This window comes from Puma concolor, chromosome B2 (assembly GCF_028749965.1).
Source record: "Puma concolor isolate L17-30 chromosome B2, mPumCon1.1.hap2, whole genome shotgun sequence".
In the NCBI taxonomy this organism is placed as follows: domain Eukaryota; kingdom Metazoa; phylum Chordata; class Mammalia; order Carnivora; family Felidae; genus Puma; species Puma concolor.
The window spans coordinates 91751696-91769683 of record NC_141671.1 but is presented as its reverse complement, the minus strand read 5'-3'; the positions used below and the strand labels follow the sequence as shown (position 1 = coordinate 91769683).

Here is a 17988-nt window from a genome sequence, read left to right as displayed (position 1 = left end):
AAGAAGCAGATTCATTTAGTAAAATAACTTCTCAAAGATCTTCTTTTCTTGTAATAAACCATAGCAAAGAGAATTTGGACTTGCAAATGTGTGTGTTATGGCATAACTAAGATATAATTAACAAAATGAAATAAGCATTAGAATATGAATCTAAGATGGGCCTTGGTGGAGTGATGAGGAGTGGGGGTAAGGGTAGCATGGAGTGGGTGGAAATTACACCTGTTTGATTTTCCACTTGTGTGCTGTGACACCATGTGAACTTAGTGTCAGAGCTTCAGGTCTGACTCTGGCTCCCTCTATAACATTAGTGAATTATGTCATCTTTTGAGTTCCAATTTTCTCATCTGTCAAAGAGGGCTAACAAATCCTACCTCATAGCATTATTGTGGACATTAATTATATGAGTATTTTACACATGGGAAGACATTAAGGCAATGCAATTGGAATTTCATAGATGCAGAAAATGAGCCTCTTCTTCCTATGCTCAACTCGGGGTGCCTCTTTGTGAGCCCCCCAGATCATCTGTGCTTAACACTCAACAAACTTCCAAGGAGATTGTTTTGATCCAATATTTTGTCTAAAATTTGCTAGGTTAGCTCTGGGGCCACATTCTGACTTTCACGGGCCCAGGCACTTTTGCCCTTGTGGGCTCCTTCCTCCATAAAAGCATATTCAAAATTACGTTTTCTGAATGTGTTGGCATAAAGATGAACACAACCTGGGCTTCATCTATTTTTATATACTTATTATTATAATACTCATTTTTCTTCTGTTTTTTTTAAAGGAGTGAAAACATTTTCGTGGGCCTCTAAAAGTATCTTGGGCCCTGGGCACTCTACCTACTGAGCCTACTGGATAAGTCAGCCCCAGTTAGCTTCTTGCTTCTCTTGGAGGCTCCAACTTTTCATTTGTGGTACTTTTTCTCAAGTTTTTAAGGAAAAGTCTCAATCTCCTCTCTTCTTTTACTCTTTGTTGTACAGATTAATTTTCTCTAATCTCTCTTCATAGACTCAAACCTCTTATCCTTTTATCATCTGGTTGATTTCCTTGGGTGCCTTTGAATTCTAGCCAAGGTATTGATGTTTCTCTTTGGTTAAGTGTAAAACTGTATATGATATCCTATGCCACCTGATGTAGGCCATATTGAACAAAATGATTTATTTCCTCTTCAGACATGTGAAACTCTACTTTTTGAACTTTTCTAAGTGCATTTGGGCTTTTTAATTTTTATTTGTTTTTAGTAGCTGTCAAGGCATATTTAATTTCTTCTGAACTCTTACCCTCAGATTTTACTGCTTCCCAAATGTCATTGTTTCATTTGTTCCTTTTTATACTTCATACACAGAATATTCTCAAATCAAAACTAATAATATATCAAACACTTAGCCATGGAGATTCGGCATACCATCACCTGTCTCCAAAGTGTAGCCATTAAAAGAAAGGGGCAACCCCAGCGACCCAGATTTTAAGAGTGTTTACAACAGAATGGCACATGAAATATGACACAATTCACCTTTCTTTGCTACATGGTGATCACTTAAAACATTCACTTTACACTTATCTAAAAGTCATTTATACTAGTTTTTGCTTTACATTAACTTAAGTAGTTTAAATTTTTATTTTATTTCTGGTTTCAAAATTTTAGATGCTCAAAAAAATGGTTTCTCTGTTTTCTCTGCAGTTTTACTAATGAGTATTGAATTAACATAATTCATTTTTAATTATACTGTGCTGTATTCTAAGAAAAGAGTTAAGGTCTATAAAGATGCTTGCAATATGGTATCACAAAATAAATTTGAAATAAATTAAGAAACAAAGAAAATAAAAGTAAGGAAATACGTTAGAAAAAGAAATAAAGAAAATAGAAAAGGAAATAAGTCAGAAATGTATGATAATATATGCTTTGAGTGCACACACTCTTGCTGGAAACTGGCCACAGATTTGACTTGAAGCACAGCTTTTGAATACTAGGGTAAGGCAAACAATGTATGCCTCATTTCTTCCACCCAAAAACTGATAAAAAATATTTACTAGATACTTACTTGGGATGAATAAAAATAGTATCAAATAATTTTTATTTGATCACATGGCTATGAATCCTTTAAAGGGAAGACAAAATGTTATATCATAAAGTTTACCTCTGTTCCATCCCCCTTAAGCTTCCCATCTGCCGCTTCTGATTTCTCAGTAACACAAGGAAAATTGTCAATTATCTACAGCCAGAAATTCTCATCTGCTTTTTAAAAATCATCAGGGCTGTCAAGCTGTGCACTGCCAAACTAAGGGATGCTCTTCACAGGCTATATGTTAGAAATTAGAAAACAAAAATATAAAGAATATACAAAAGAGTATAAGATGCATCTTAATTACACAGAGACAATATCTGTTAACACTTTGTTCATCTTTTATTTTTTTAAGGACAGCTTTCTACAAGGGGAATTCTTGCATCAAAAGATACACTTGTTTATGGGGCACCTGGGTAGCTCAGTCAGTTAAGCATCTGACTCTTGATTTTGGCTCAGGTCATGATCACATGATGGTAAGACCCAGCCCCACGTCAGGCTCTGTGCTGAGTGTGGAGCCTGCTTGGGCTTCTCTCCCTCTCACTCTCTCTCTGCCCCTTCCCTGCTCCCCTGATCGTGCGTGTTTTCTCTCTCCTTCTCTGTCTCTCTCTCTCTCTCTGTCTCTCTCTCTCTCTCTCTCAAAATAAATAAATAAACATTTTAAAAAAAGATGTGCTTGTTTTTAAAACAAAATTTGTCAAATTAGCCCTCAATCTGTAGTATATGAGGATGGTCATTTCAGTATATCCTTGCTAAATTTGTGGTTCAACTGTTTCCTTTATAACATGAAGATAATATTATCTAACAATAACCCTATTAGCTCATAGGGTTACTGTAAATAATAAATGAGTTAGCAATACATAAAATACTTAGAACAATATTATGCACATTTTTCCATTATTCACAAATTTCATAGGTAAAGTTGGTTTCTCATTTTTTTCATAGTTATTAGGGATATATGGAATACATTTTCATATATTTATTGGACATTTTTTCTTTCATTAATTGTCTATTCAGATCTTTAGCACCACTTTCTAATGGTTGCTTATTTTATGCTTTCTTTGTATATTGAGGATATTAATTGTGTACCTGACATAAATGTTTCAAATATTTCTCTCAGTTCCTGGTTTTTTACCTTTAGTTTTATGTTTCTTTACAAATATGTTCTTTACAAATTTTCCTCTTTTTATATAGAATTTAGGACCTATCTTAATCCAGTATGACCTCATCTTAATTTGACTGTATCTGCCAAGACTTTATTTCCAAATACAGTCACATTCACAGGTTTCTGTCAACATGAATTTTGGCAGAACAGTATTCAACCCATTACATGAAGTAATTTTGTAGCCCAAGATCACAAAAATATTCACCTATATTTTGTATGTATGTATGTATTTTTACATTATTCTTTAATCTATCTGAATTTCCATTGTTTTCTGATGTAATTAATGTTAATCATTTAGGCTGGGTACATTATCTTGAAACTTTTTTCAAGTGGTAATGGAAAGGTAAAATATCAAATGTATCATTTAAATAAAAACTTAGAAGTTTCACACCCCCCCCCCCACACACACAGTGAGAGAGACAGAGACAGAGAAATAAGAAAAAATTAAGAGGACAATTTGATGACCCAGAACAAGCCAAAGAAATACCAGGCTTACCCATTGCAAAATAAATGTTCATCACTCTTGGAAATCTTAGTATTCATCCTAAATCTTAGATTTACATAGTTTTATAAGGATGAACTCACACCATGATTTATCAGGGGGTGCTCAGCTGAACAGAAGACATTTGTAGTACAAGATGCCCTTCAGTATTTTTTGTCTTCTATGACATCACATGTTTGCTTTCATGTCACACTTTCCCTCAGATCTGGCTTTCAGATGCATGAGTGTTCCACCTAGTGCACTGGCTTCATTCATTTCCATGTTGTCCCTCCTCATCCTGGAGCGGATGTCCTGGCAGAACTCTGCTTGTTCCCCATATACTTTCCTGTAAGTCACATTGGATTCTTCAGTGATCTTCAATTATACCAGCGTTTAATGGGATCCTCCTTGGATTGTCTTGCTGTCTGTGTTATGTTACAGTTTGCAATGCCTTGTGCTTTGGTTCTCCCTAACAGTAAAGAATATATATATTTTGGTCTCTGAGACTAAAATCCTCTCTATCCTGCCTGAAATGTCTGTGAGTAGACTGGTATGCTAATTTATCACACACCGGTTATTTTTTTTCTGGAAAACTGTATACTTCTACTGAAGATTTTAGGTGGTTGTATATCCTATTAAAAAGATTGTATTCAAGGGGTGCCTGAGTGGCTCAGTCGGTTAACCGTCCAACCTAGGCTCAGGTCATGATCATGGGTTGGAGCCCCCCATCAGGCTCTGTGATGACAGCTCAGACACTGGAACTTGCTTTGGATTCTGTGTCTCCCTCTCTCTCTGGCCCTCCCCTGCTCACACTTTGTCTCTCTCTCTCTCTCTCTCTCTCTCAAAAATACATAAACATTAAAAAAAAAAGATTGTATTGAAGAAATTGCATCCACTGCAGTAATTTCTGGGTTGTATAGCTTCCAATTAACATAAGATTTAAGCTGCTCTTCAAATTGATGCATACATTGAATATTAATCTACCTAACAGCAAAATTGGAAGAAATTATTTTTCAGTCAGTTACTAAATACACCCTAGTGAAAATACTCCTTTTGGATCTAGACTTCTGGGTTCTGGGAAGAAATAGAAGCTAAATCAATAGGCTAATATTAAGTTACATAAATATTAAAACAATACAAGAAAAACCATTTTGGGCAGAATGAATCACCTTATCAATAACTTTTATCTCATAAAGCTTAGTTTAGAAAGTAAATGGCTAAGTACTATTAGGACACATGGACATTAGAACTCTTTGGGTGTTCATTATTTCATATATGAATATATCTAAACATTGTTATATTTAGACACAAAATTTGCAGATGTATGCCAGGCCCCATTCTCAACTGCTTCTGCAAGACCACCAGCAAAATTGTTTATACATATAGATATTACCATAAGCTCTCTGGGCTCCCCTGGGTTTTTCTACATCATTGTCATCATCAATACCCAGTCATTGGAGATCAACTAGGTGCTTTCCTTGGAAACAAGCTTTTACTCTACCACAGTTATGGATGCTGACAAAGGACTTTGGTTCTGGGAGAGACAATCTATCCTAAATAGAATATTTAGTCTAGAGATTTTAACAAATTTCTAAAGGTTTTGTTCTGTAACCAGATTGCTGTGAAGGCCTGGTTATCATTATGACCCATCCATTCTATTTATCCAACAAATAATTATTTAATGTCTACTATGTGCCAGGCCCTGTTCCAAGTATTAATGCACTAAACAGAAAATAATTCCCTGCTCCTATAGAATGTACTATATGGTAGATCCTCTTTAACCAAAACTGCAAGTTTCATAATCTCTTAAGACGAATGTTCCAAAAAGGATGTTGGAACACCAGAAATAAACAGACTTTTTATTGAGATCTGATAAGAATAACATTTTTTGATACAAGAATAGATAGAAGATCTTAATCGTGTAGGTATGAGTTGTGAGAAGGAAGAGGGCCCATATCAGTATTTTAATAACAGTGGAAAAAACTATATGAGGTCAGGTGTTACTGTCATCGGGGTGAAATGGCTGTATAGAATATATGTTGGGTCAAAGAAGGGTGTTGGCCAGTTGGGCCCCCTCTATAGTCATTGGAGGAGTATGTTCATTAATGGGGCGGGGGAGGTTCCAAGCAGCAATGCAAGACACAAATTAGCTGGTTGGGGTTACACATTTTTGGAATTCTAGGTTATGGGTGAGAACAGCACCAACCCAAATGCTGTGCTCATTTGGTCCTTCATTGAATCTTTTTGTCCAACAGTGGAATGCTCAATGACAGGAGAAAGCCTCTTCATAAACAATAATGATTTGTGTCTGATGTCAGCTGCGAAGCCATCTAGAAACAATCCCTTACCATCGCCCTGCTCAACTGAACAGCTGCCATTTCCCTGGCCTAGCTTGTACCCTTGTAGATCTGGGCAACACAAACAATGGTCCTGCACCTGCTGCCAGGCCTGCCAGAATGACGGTGGTGCCATCGTTCAAGCCAGGAGGAACATGACCATAAAACACAGACACGCGCCCTTGCTAGCTCAGCTGTTCTCCTCCCTGGTGCTCTCTCCTGCCAGACCAACAACGGGTCCAGTTTGCCTCACAACTGTGGCATGGACACAGAGGCATCACGGGAAGCAGACCTTCTGGAGAGACAAAAAATAAATCCGGTCAAGTCCAATTTAGCTTCATTAACTTCCCATGGGAGAAAAAAATGTAACTTGAGTGTTAGGGTCACACGTGAGGCTCCCTATTCCAAATGCCGGTTCTCTTTGTTTTCTTCTTATACTTTCATCTGACGTTTCCCTTTGTCAGCAGGATTGGGCTGAGATATAGTCTTATTTACTGGATCCAGGGAAGGGAGATAGGGCTTTCCCGATTGCTATCTCCTCCTTGACTTTCTCTTCCCTGGTGATTTTCTTGACATCCAGGCTGCAATCACCACTCCTCCTGTGATGACTCCACCAAACTATAACTTCAGTTTAGATCCTGGACATTTGGTGCTGGAAGCAACCATTGAAATTATCCTAACTCCCAAATTTTATAGATGAGAAAACTGGGGGGCACCTGGGGGGCTCAGTCAGTGAAGCAGCTGACTTTTGATATCAGCTCAGGTCATGATCTCACAGTCCTGAGATTGAGCCCCGTGTCAGGGGCTCCGTGCTGGGCATGGAGCCTGCTTAAGATTCTCTCTCTCTCTCTCTCTCTCTCTCTCTCTCTCTGTCCCTCCCCTGCTCGTGCTTGCATGCTCTTTTTCTCACAAAAATAAATAAATAAACACTTAAAAAATTTTTTAAACATGAGAAAACTGAAGCTCTGACATGTTAAGTGACCTTCCAAGCTTACAAAAAGACGGGGCTAGTAAAAAGAAGATTACCTCCTGGACCCCTGACTCCCAATTTAGTGCTCTCTCCATCCTACCCTGTTGTCTGTGGTGTCTCTCACAACAGCTCATCCCCTCCCCTTATTTTTATTTCTGTTGCCACTTCTGTGTTCCAAGTGGTCATTAATTTTTACATGCCTCTGTAATAGTTTTCTGGCTGATATCCTACCTGCATTCTCAAATCCGTTCTAAGATAAACAGTGCAGATTACATCTTTAGAATCTTTAAAAGAGCTGGGTTTTTTTGTGATTATTCTAACTCAAAAACCTTTAATGGTTTCTTATTGCCTCAAATTAGGTCTAAAGTGGATTCAACCCACTGTATCTGCCTACCTCCAGTTCCCTGTTCTTGCAATGATGCTCATGCTTTTCTATTTACTGCTCCTTCTAGTTGGAAAGACCACCCCACATCTCTGCCTGTCAGTATCTCCCCAGCCTTCAAAACTCAAATCGACTGTCACCAACTCCATCTATTATTCCTCACATTGACTGTGCTTTCCCATGACACTTAATTTTCTCTCTCACATGGCATCCAATTCCACAGTGTAGTTACTGGGGTATGTATTTTATCCCTTCAGGTAGACTTCAGATTTTTCCATGCCTGAGATTCTCTCCTATACAGTTGTATACTTGCCTCCCCCCACCCCCAACAGCACTTAATACACTTAAATATGGTGGATGCTCAATTGAATGTTATACTATTTGAGTAAAATCTGACAACAGTATAGTTTCTTAGCTTAGAAAGTTCATTTTGACTTTGTAATCTGCATTCATAGCTGCACTGTATCTTGGAATTAGGAACCAAAGCTTAAGAAAGAGGGATTTTTTTTCCTTTGTGTCTTATTTTTAAAAATTTTTCAGCAGGCAGTATCTTTTTAAAAAATGTTTCATTGGGGTGCTTGGCTGGCTCACTCAGTTGGGTGTCCAACTCCACCTCAAGTCATGATCTCACGGTTCATGAGTTCGGGCCCCACATCGGGCTTGCTGCTGTCAGTGCAAAGCCTGCTTTGGATCTTCTGTCTCCCCCTCTCTCTGCCCCTCCCCTGCTGGCATTATCTCTCTCAAAAATAAATAAATATTAAAAGATAAAAAATAAATAAGTAAAAATGTTTTAATTGCAGTAAAATACACAATAAAACAAAATAACATAAATGTACTATCTTGACCATTTTTAAGCGTAGTATTAAATACATTTGTATTGTTGTGTTACCGTCATCACCATCAATCTCCAGAACCTTCATTTGGCAAAACTGAAACTCTACCCGTTAAACAGTAACTCTCCAGTCCCCTCTTCCTTCAGGCCATGAAAACAACCATCCCACTTGCTGTCTCGGTGAATTTGTCTACTCTAGGTACTTCATGTAAATGAAATCATACATTATTTGTCTTTTTGTGATTGGCTAATTTCACTTAGCATAACGTTTTCAAGTTTCATTCGTCTTGTAGCATGTGTCAGAATTCCTTCCTTTTTAAGGCTGAATAATATTGATTTTTTAATTTTATATTTTTAAGTAGGCTCCATGCCCAGTGTGGAGCCCAATGTAGGGATTGAACTCATGACCCTGAGGATCAAGACCTGAGCTGAGACCAAGAGTCAGACGCTTAACCAACTGAACCACCCAGGGTCCCCGAGGCTGAATAATATTCTATTGTGGGTTTACGTCACATATTATTTATCCATCCATCCATGGATGGACACTTGGATTGCTTCTATCTCTGGGCCATTATGAGTAGTGCTGCTATGAACATAGGTTTACAAATATCTCTTTATGACCCTGCTTGCAATTCTTTTGAGTATATACCTGGAAGTGGAAATTCTAGGTCATATGCCGTTTTTTATACTATTTTTAATTTTTTTTTTTTTTAAATTTTTTTTTTTAACGTTTATTTATTTTTGAGACAGAGAGAGAGCATGAACGGGGGAGGGTCACAGAGAGAGGGAGACACAGAATCTGAAACAGGCTCCAGGCTCTGAGCTGTCGGCACAGAGCCCGACATGGGGCTCGAACCCACGGCCCGTGAGATCGTGACCTGAGCCGAAGTCGGACGCTTAACCGACCGAGCCACCCAGGCGCCCCAACTATTTTTAATTTTTTGAGTGACTGCCATACTATTTTCCACAGCACTTGCACCATTTTACATCTGAAAGTGAGATTCCTTTTTTTTTTTTTTTTTTTTTTTAATCTTCCAAAAGTCTAAGATGTAATAGAACACCTGAAGTAAAAGATAATAGAAACTGCAGCTCTACGATCCAAGCTGCTTCAGTCAGATGAATCACAGCTGGGTGTTCGGAAGCCAATTCCATGTGAAGAATATGACACAGAACCCTGGAGTTCCTGAGCCTGACTGCGCATCAGTATCCTCCCACCAGATATCCTGGGCTAGAACCTCTGGGAACCTGCAAACACATAGAACTCCTCCAGTGGTCACATGGCCTGGGTGTATGTGGAGAGTTTTCTCATGGACTATGACTATGCCCACAAACTTGTTTTGCTGATGGTATTGGGGCTGGCAGAGAGGAATAATGAGTTACTATTTATTTTAAAATATCTACTTGTTTAAACAGATTCATAGTCATAGTCACACCTGGGAACGGGACCCCTTCATGTGCTTAACTCCAGAGTGGTGGGGCAGATGGACTCTGGGGCCACATCCTGCAGGGAAGAATTGAATGGAATAATAGATGGGTGTCTAAGAAATCAGTGACTGTGGAGTTGATTGGCTCTCCGTGTGGTGGACAGAGGTTGGTAGAAGAAGGAAGGCAACAGAGAATCCAAGAGTAGGCAGAACTTGGAAACCAGGTAGTTGGGAAACAAGTTGGATCAGGGGAATTCACCAGTAGGGAGCAGGGGTAAGATAAAATAGAGGGTAAAGAAGAAAAATCCTAATTCTAGAGGGAATGAAGTTTTTGGAAGTTCACAAATTAAGAAATCAGGCATAAAATAATAACAAGGCTAACATTAAAGGTGACATCCTTCTTTCCATAACTTTTTCATTTGGTCCCCTTTCATCTATGCAGCGACAATCAATGCAGACCTTCTTGGTGCTTGGTATTATTACTCTGGGCCCAGAGTGCTCTCCCGGAATCCTCCGATTCTTGTTACTCAAGGTAAGGAATGGTTCAGCGGCCTCACCATAGAATATTGTTCCTAACACCCTATAAACTGGTTGATTCACTTACTTTAAGTAGTGTGTTTTCCAAACAGTCCTAGTCTGTAAATAAAAAATGGGCACTCTTTCAGCAGACATTTCAATAGTACCATTAAAAAAGGGCATTTGGGGCACCTGTTGAGGCTCAGTCAGTGAAGCAGCCGACTTCAGCTCAGGTCATGATCTCATGGTATGTGAGTTCGAGCCCCGTGTCGGGCTCTGTGCTGACAGCTCTGTGCTGACAGCTCAGAGCCTGGAGCCTGTTTCGGATTCTGTGTCTCCCTCTCTCTCTCTGCCCCTCCCCCACTCATGCTCTGTCTCTTTCTCTCAAAAAATAAAATAAACATTAAAAATTTTTTAAAAATATAAAAATAAAAAGGGCATTTGGTCTTCAGCATTATTTTGATTTCTAATTTTGCTGACACACCCTTGATTAATTTAGGGAACCATTGCCTAATCAGTAGATATTTTCCCCCCGATGTTGTTTTGTCTTAAAAAAAAAAAAAAAAAACCTCTCTCCCCTGTGCCCTGCTTTATGCACTTTCATTGCTTATTAATGTGTGAATAGGAGTAGGAAAAATAACAAAACTAAAATTAGTCGTGTTTCTTACTTTTAGCAGCAGTGATGTGATTTACTAGAGGAGGAAATTGGAACTGTGAACTAAAATTAAACTCTTGAATTATCTGAAGATTTCACTCATTCTTGTTATTCCTAACCCCAGGAAAGAACTCTGTGTTTACCACGAGGCAGGAAGCTTCATGCAAGAACACAGTTCAATTCCAAACACTTCCTGCCAATTCTGAACAAGCATAAATTGTGTTTATATCTCAAACATTTAGGTTAGCAATCTTAATTTAAAATATGCTTCCTATAATTTCATCACTTATGTATTTGTTAATTAAACTGGTAATGTTATAAAAGTCAAATTGAGTTTCGATTTAGTTTTGCAATTATATTTTTCACCACCCAAAACAGTTTTATAGCCAAGTATAAATACAGAGCATTCTTTGAATAGATAATCATCATTACCTAAATTAAGCAAGTGTTTGGGGGTTCCTTCAATCTTCTAATGGCACATTATTTCTGACTTTAACTGACAAGAGGCTGACTTACCTGCCCCATGGTAAGTGAATCACCAATAACATTAATTGCATCCAATATTCCCTCTGAAACTGTGCTCTTTTTTTTTTTCTTCTTGATTTGTACTATCTTCGTGACAACTTGGTTGTTAAATAGGTGTTTAGGGTTATCACCTCTGAGAGTTTCTGTGGAAGACATTCAATGCATTGGAAGTAGAGACAGAAATACTTATTCTGGTCTAATCTTTGTTATCTTAAGCAAAAATTTAATATAAAAATTCAACAGAGATGCTTTGTAATGGCAAAATCCAATGTATTATGACGGATCCATCTTTTTATTTCTAGTCCATCATTTGTCAAAGTTGTTGTAAGCATCTCTAACCCACAGGATGCTCCACAAAAAGTGGCTCTGAGGTAGAAGACTCTGGAAAATGTTGAGCTGCATTCTCATCTTTGGAGAGGTCCAGGACAATTAGTGTATTACAGATTGAGTAACCTGTGTAAATTTATTCGAGTCTTTCCTACGGTTATTCAGAAAATCTCTTTCTCCTCCATGGAAATAATATTCCAAAAAACACTGCTTTTTTTTTTCATGCTTAAAGCACATTTACTAGTGCCTGTGTCATGACCCTATGGTAAACCCACAGCACTAAAAGAAACTGCTTTCTGATCAACAAGTCTTGTGTTACCTTTAAAACACAATGGGGATTCCCCATTACATGGCATATCCTTCTGTTCAGAAAGTTGGCTAGATGATGCCTAGCAAATAATGCCAGGTGGTTAAAATTGGGTTGCTGAGGAAAAGTACAACAATCGAAATATTCCTTGGGTTTATAGCATCTTCAATAAATTATAAATCAAATGTATACATTCTTGAAATTACTATTAGCTTCTTGCAGAAAGAACAAGTATTCATAGGGATGTTAGCATTGATATGTCTTCCTTCAGTGAGATGAACCATTAAGTTCTAGTTCTTGTTATAGACCATCATTCTTGCCAACACATTTTTAATTCTTATAACTAAAGAAGTGACAGTTGTCTCCTTCTCTGTTTTGACTTTTCCTTAAACTGATACTACTTTTCAACAAAAATTTGCTGTTTTCCTCTTACACAAATGAGTTCTTACTTTACATGGGACTGATATTTGCAGGAGCCTTTCAGCTGTTTGAGGACATAGCACAGGATGGACATTGGCATCCATGCACTTCTGTCCCAGTTTTGCAAACAAACCCATTTAGCCTCTTGCCAAATTTTCACACTGTGGACGCTGATGCAATGGACCTCAAAGTATCCAGGCTTGGGGAATAGATTAACGTTGAATGTAAAAGACGGAAGTCACCTCAGAAATCATTCAGATCAGGAGCTCTCAGTGCTGGGCAGCTTGAACACAAACAAACCAGCAAACAAACAAACAATGCTTAAGGGCCCAGCACATGAAAGATTTAGATTTAATTGATCTTGGGTGGAGTCTCAAGTCTGGGATTAATTTTTTTTTTTTTAATCTCCATTGGGGAGGGGAGATAAAAGTGCAGAGCAATTGAGAGCAATTAATCATCGCAAATTTCATTTTATGAGTGAGGGATTTCTTGAGCAGTTAAGTGATTTGCTTGCTTACTGCTGCAAAATTAATTAGCTCATTTGAATCAGGACACATTCAATCCAGATCTTCTGACTCTTCACCAGTACACTTCTGTCATATGGAGCTACCTCTCCTCACCACTCTCCTTAGCTGTGTGACCTGGGCAAGTCATACAACTCCTCTGTTACCTTGTCAATCGTACCTGACAAGAACCACCGCAGGATCAACTAATCAATGGAAAACATGCCTGTGCAAATTTAGATAGCGTCGCTAATTCATTATAAATGATCCAAACCACATTGTTCATTTGTGCTGATTGGTGCAATGCTTCCCATCAGCTTTCACTTGGAAAAGTGTTTTCCTCAATTCGTATTTGAAATATCTTGGCATGTTATTCACTCCCAGATTCCGTGTCTTTCTGGAATCTACTGAGAGTTTTTCACACTTCTGTGCCACCATCGAACCCACCCTGAGACACAATCCCTTTTTAATAGTTTTTCAAAGGGAAACAAAAAAAGGAATCCTTAAATAAGTGTTCTACCCCCGTGTCCTGGGCTATGACAGTGCTTTGCGATACCACAAAATAAGAAGCAAGAACAAGTGAAGAGAAAATACTTTCTCCACACTTTCCCGTGAGGACCCAGCCAGCAGCCTGGCCCCTGGGAAGTGGCCCCCGTGCTTTCCTCACCTGCGGCATTCCTGCCCCCATGAGCTCAGCATGGCCCGTTCTCCACACTCCCAGCTGCTGTCTCCACGCCAGCAAAGCGTCCATTCTCAGTGGGTCAGCTCTACACCCAGAGGAAGACTACAGCAGAGGACAGAGGAAGGCCACACACGGGGTTGTGTGCGGGACCGCCAGTGTGTCTCTGCAGAGCGTATGAACTGGGTTGCCTTGATGATGGAACTCTAGCTAGTTCTTGGAGTACCCTTTAGAATCTCGACATTGTAGGCCACTGGGGATAGTTGGGTTGTCTGACCGGTGACTACCAGTCTAAGCTCTCAGCGACTACCCTGGGAAAATGCAAAAAGTACCACTGACAAATGCCTAACTGACCCCTGGATACACAGACCCAGAAAGTGCCATTATTTCTAGGCCATCAGGATTTAACTTGATGTTCCACTGGGAATTACAGGGCTTCCTGCGTGATCCTCATTACCGTGATTAACTGAATGTTGGAAGTATGTCAGAGAGTTTCTATGGACAATGTTTTCCACCTACCTTAAAGTGATGGCGGTTTGTAGGAAAATCATTTCATGGAAGGTTCCTAGAACGTGCTGAGCTAAGCAGCTAACATCCGTCTCTCTAAATCAAGTCATGCCATGGTTTCAGCTTAATTACCGGAATAGGTGTTCAAGCTAAAATCAGTAAATACCAGAGAGTAAGTATTATCGTAAAACAGATTGCAGTTCCAGTAAAGGTGCTGTCTATGAACAGCACCAGTCTATGAAATGTGCTGGTTACAGGTGTCCATCAGCCCCAATCCTAAATGATATAGATTATAGAACAAAAGGGGAGGGTGCCCACAGTAGCCAGGACAGATGCTCCTAGTAAGGCACCACAAGTCAAAATCAAATCTAAATGTTCACAAATGATATGTTGTGACCAGGCGGAATAACATCAGACAGACTCGGGTTTTATAACTGCTGTAGGTGACAGTCTTCTCCAGGAAAAAAAGGGGGAGCTCCATTTTTAATTCAATGCCTATTTTTAAAATTTGTTTTATGTTTATTTAGTTTTGAGAGAGAGAGAGAGAGAGAGAGAGCAGGGGAGGGGCAGAGAGAGAGGGAGACACAGAATCCAAAGCAGGCTCCAGGCTCTGAGCTGTCAGCACAGAGCCTGACACAGGGCTCAAACCCATAAACCCTGAGATCATGATCTGAGCCAAAGTCTGACTGAGCCACCCAGGTGGCCCAATTCAATGCCTGTTTGAAAACCTTCATCTACATCTATATGACTTGCATACAGCAGGCGCCCAGTGATGTGAGCTAAATGAATCTTGTAGATAGGAAGAGGAGAGAACATGTTCCAAAGAGCTTTCCATCAGCCTTGTTGCTCAGCATTGTCTGCCTGCAACTCACAAAGGAGGACCAGTGGAGGGGCGGGTAGGAGGGAAGGCAGGTGGTTGTTTTGCTATGAGATTTCAATCAAGTTTCCTAAATTTCTCTCCAGTATCTTTATGCAAAACTGGTATCCCTTTCTGGCAGTCTGATCTTTTCACCATTTATTTCCTGATTTCTTTTCCCATATAGGGGGACATAATGATCTCTTTGAACCTGAGGATGTGTTAGGCCTTTTACCCTCAGGCTGTAAACCCCCTGAGAGGGTAGCTGTATTTCTTTCCTAGCATAATAGGTGTTCAACAGATAATTGTGCATTCATGTTAGATGTATGTCTTATGCAACGGCTTCACCAATGAGGCCACTGTCAGCCAAGAGATTTTTCAGTTCATGCCTTTATATTCTGGACACTTTCCCATCGATACAGACGTGCTTCATTTCTCTCTTAATTTATCCTCCTGCCCTCCCTCCCAGTGTCCTCCTCAACCTCACCCCCTTCTATAGCTTAAGGTCTCACTGATTTGGGGAGAATTAACTCCTACTTCATTGATATGACTAGAGCTAGTGATAAAGATGTACACAGCTTACCTTGAAAATTTGTTTCAGCTTCTAAAAAGTATAACGCTCGTGCCTTCCTCCTGAGTTATTTTATTACAATTAAGTTTTTCATAAATGAAAGGAAAATTGGATTGATCCAAATTGGATTGATCCAAATTCTTAGTTCAAGACATGGTCACTATGGGCTCACGCATAGTGTCATCTTAAAACCTTTTGTTTATCTATTTGATAACGTAGTGAACCTTCAAGAACACACTGCCTGACACAAACCCTGGAATGTTGCCAATAACTTAGGTCAGCCAGTGTGTTCCAGTTACCGCCTCCAGTGCACAGGAGCCACTGTCCTGAAGTTTGTCTTTATCTATCATCCCTAGGCTTTTGCAAATGTGGTTTTCATCACATATATGTCTAGATGATATATTGTTTAGTTTAGTTGCTTTTTGAACTTTTTGGAAAGGATATCCTGTTGTCTGAGGTACCCTCGCACTTGCCTTTGTCACTCAACACTACCTTCCAATGATTCATCCATGAATCTCCTTTTACAACAAAATAGATTTATCTTTAAATGCAAAAAAAAAAAAAACCCACAAAAGCAAAACCCAAAAACCCACAAGAAACAAAACAGCAAAAAAAAAAAAAAAACACCCCAAATCACCACCTAAAATGCTTATATATTCTCTTGCTATAAATAGTAGGTTCCTGAAATTTAGGTTATGTTAAAGCATAAGACCAACTTCTGTAGAATAATATCTAGAGTAAAATGTGAGACTTTGTCTCATTTATTCTCAGTAACTTCAAGTAAGGCTAATACAAGAATAGCTGACCCATTAATGTTCATCTATGTGTCATGCTGTTGCTATTTTCTACTACTTTTTTTTAAACATTTATTTATTTTTGAGAGACAGAGCAAGACAGAGCATAAGCAGGGGAGGGGCAGAGAGAGCAGGGGACACAGAATCCCAAGCAGGCTCCAGACTCTGAGTTGTCAGTACAGAGCCCAACACAGGGCTTGAACTCACGGGCTGCAAGATTATGACCAGAGCTGAAGTCAGACGCTTAACCGACTGAGCCACCTAGGGATTCCTCTAATACTTTCTATCAATTTGTTACACGAGGTAGGATACAAAAAATAATTTTACTTTAGGGGTGCTTGGGTGGCTCAGTCATTTAAGTGTCTGACTCTTGATTTCCGCTCAGGTCATGACCTTACCATTGATGGGTTCAAGCCTTGAATCAGGCTCTGCAAGAGACACAGTGCAGAGCCTGCTTAGGATTCTCTTTCTCCCTCTCTGCTCCTCCCCAACTCATGGTGTCTCTCTCTCCTTCAAAATAAATAAACAAAAGTTAAAAATTATATATATATATATTTTTTACCTTAATATATACAAAAACTTTCCGTGCATCTTTTTAATATGATGCTCAACAATTTGATTCAAAGGATTTCTCCTGTTAGCCTCATATCTAGTCTTTCTAGATTATGAAAATACATCTCAGAAAGGTATTTCTGTTGCCATTTCTTGCCCAAACAGTAGCAAACACCCCTCAAACTTTTCTAGATAAGTTTTCTAGGCTCCATACTATTATAACTCAGAATTAAACTCCCTGAACTCTTTTGGGATTGCTCATTGGAACTTAGTCGTTGAATCTTCTGAGACTTGGCCATTAATAATCTAAGCTGATTCTGTCACTCAGTAGTTGCCCAACTCACCACAGAGCTGCAGCAGCAAATCAATCTGACCCCAGAAGTCCACTCTGCAGGCCTGGAGGAAGCTGGACAACTCCTCATTCTCCACTGGAGGACTCAGACCCTCACACACCAGATCTCTCCTGCCAGGCTATCTGCACAGCAGCATGGAATTCTGATTTAAAAACAAAAAGAAAATTAAGCCTCAGGAGCTGGTGCTGAGGTTCTGGCTGCATGAAAGATGAGTCTGAGATATCAGAAATAAAAATACAGGATGAATGGCTGAAAAAAATCCAGAGTCTAGTTCTTGCCTTGGTAATAGTACAGAGGAAATCTCTAAAATGTTAACCAGAGGCTGTGATTCTAACAAAAGAGGAAAGGTTTCTTCATTTCCTGTGGCCTCAAAGAATAGCTGTAGTTAAGGAACCAATTTTGAAATGAATTACTTTGATTATATGATTGCAGTCTTCTTGTGTGTTTGGCCAAGACCCTGCTGTGTTCAGCATTCTAGTGGGTGCTGGAGAGGACCCAAAAGGAAGAAAAGAAACTAACATTTATTACATGCCCAGCACTGTGTGAGAGACACTTCTCCTTTACAGCTGGGGAAACTGGTGGTCAGACAGGTTACCTAACTGCCATGCTGTATAATAGTTTCAGCACTAGGTCTGAGTGCAAAGCCCATGTTCTTTCCATAATAGCATTTCCTACTCTTAAGTAATTTTAGAATCTAATTGAGGAGAAGGGTGCAGGTGGGCACGTGCACACACACACACACACACACACACCCTATAGTATGTTTATTG

General features: G+C 39.2%; 1 long non-coding RNA gene across 1 annotated transcript; it reads right to left on the bottom strand.

The window, feature by feature from the left end:
* Window positions 1-11306: 11306 nt before the first annotated feature.
* Window positions 11307-17649, bottom strand: LOC147581109 (uncharacterized). Its single transcript, XR_015250847.1, has 3 exons — window positions 17210-17649; window positions 14105-14241; window positions 11307-11492 (listed from the first exon to the last, which is right to left on the bottom strand). It is a non-coding gene; the product is annotated as an uncharacterized LOC147581109 (long non-coding RNA).
* Between the last annotated feature and the right edge of the window lie 339 nt (window positions 17650-17988).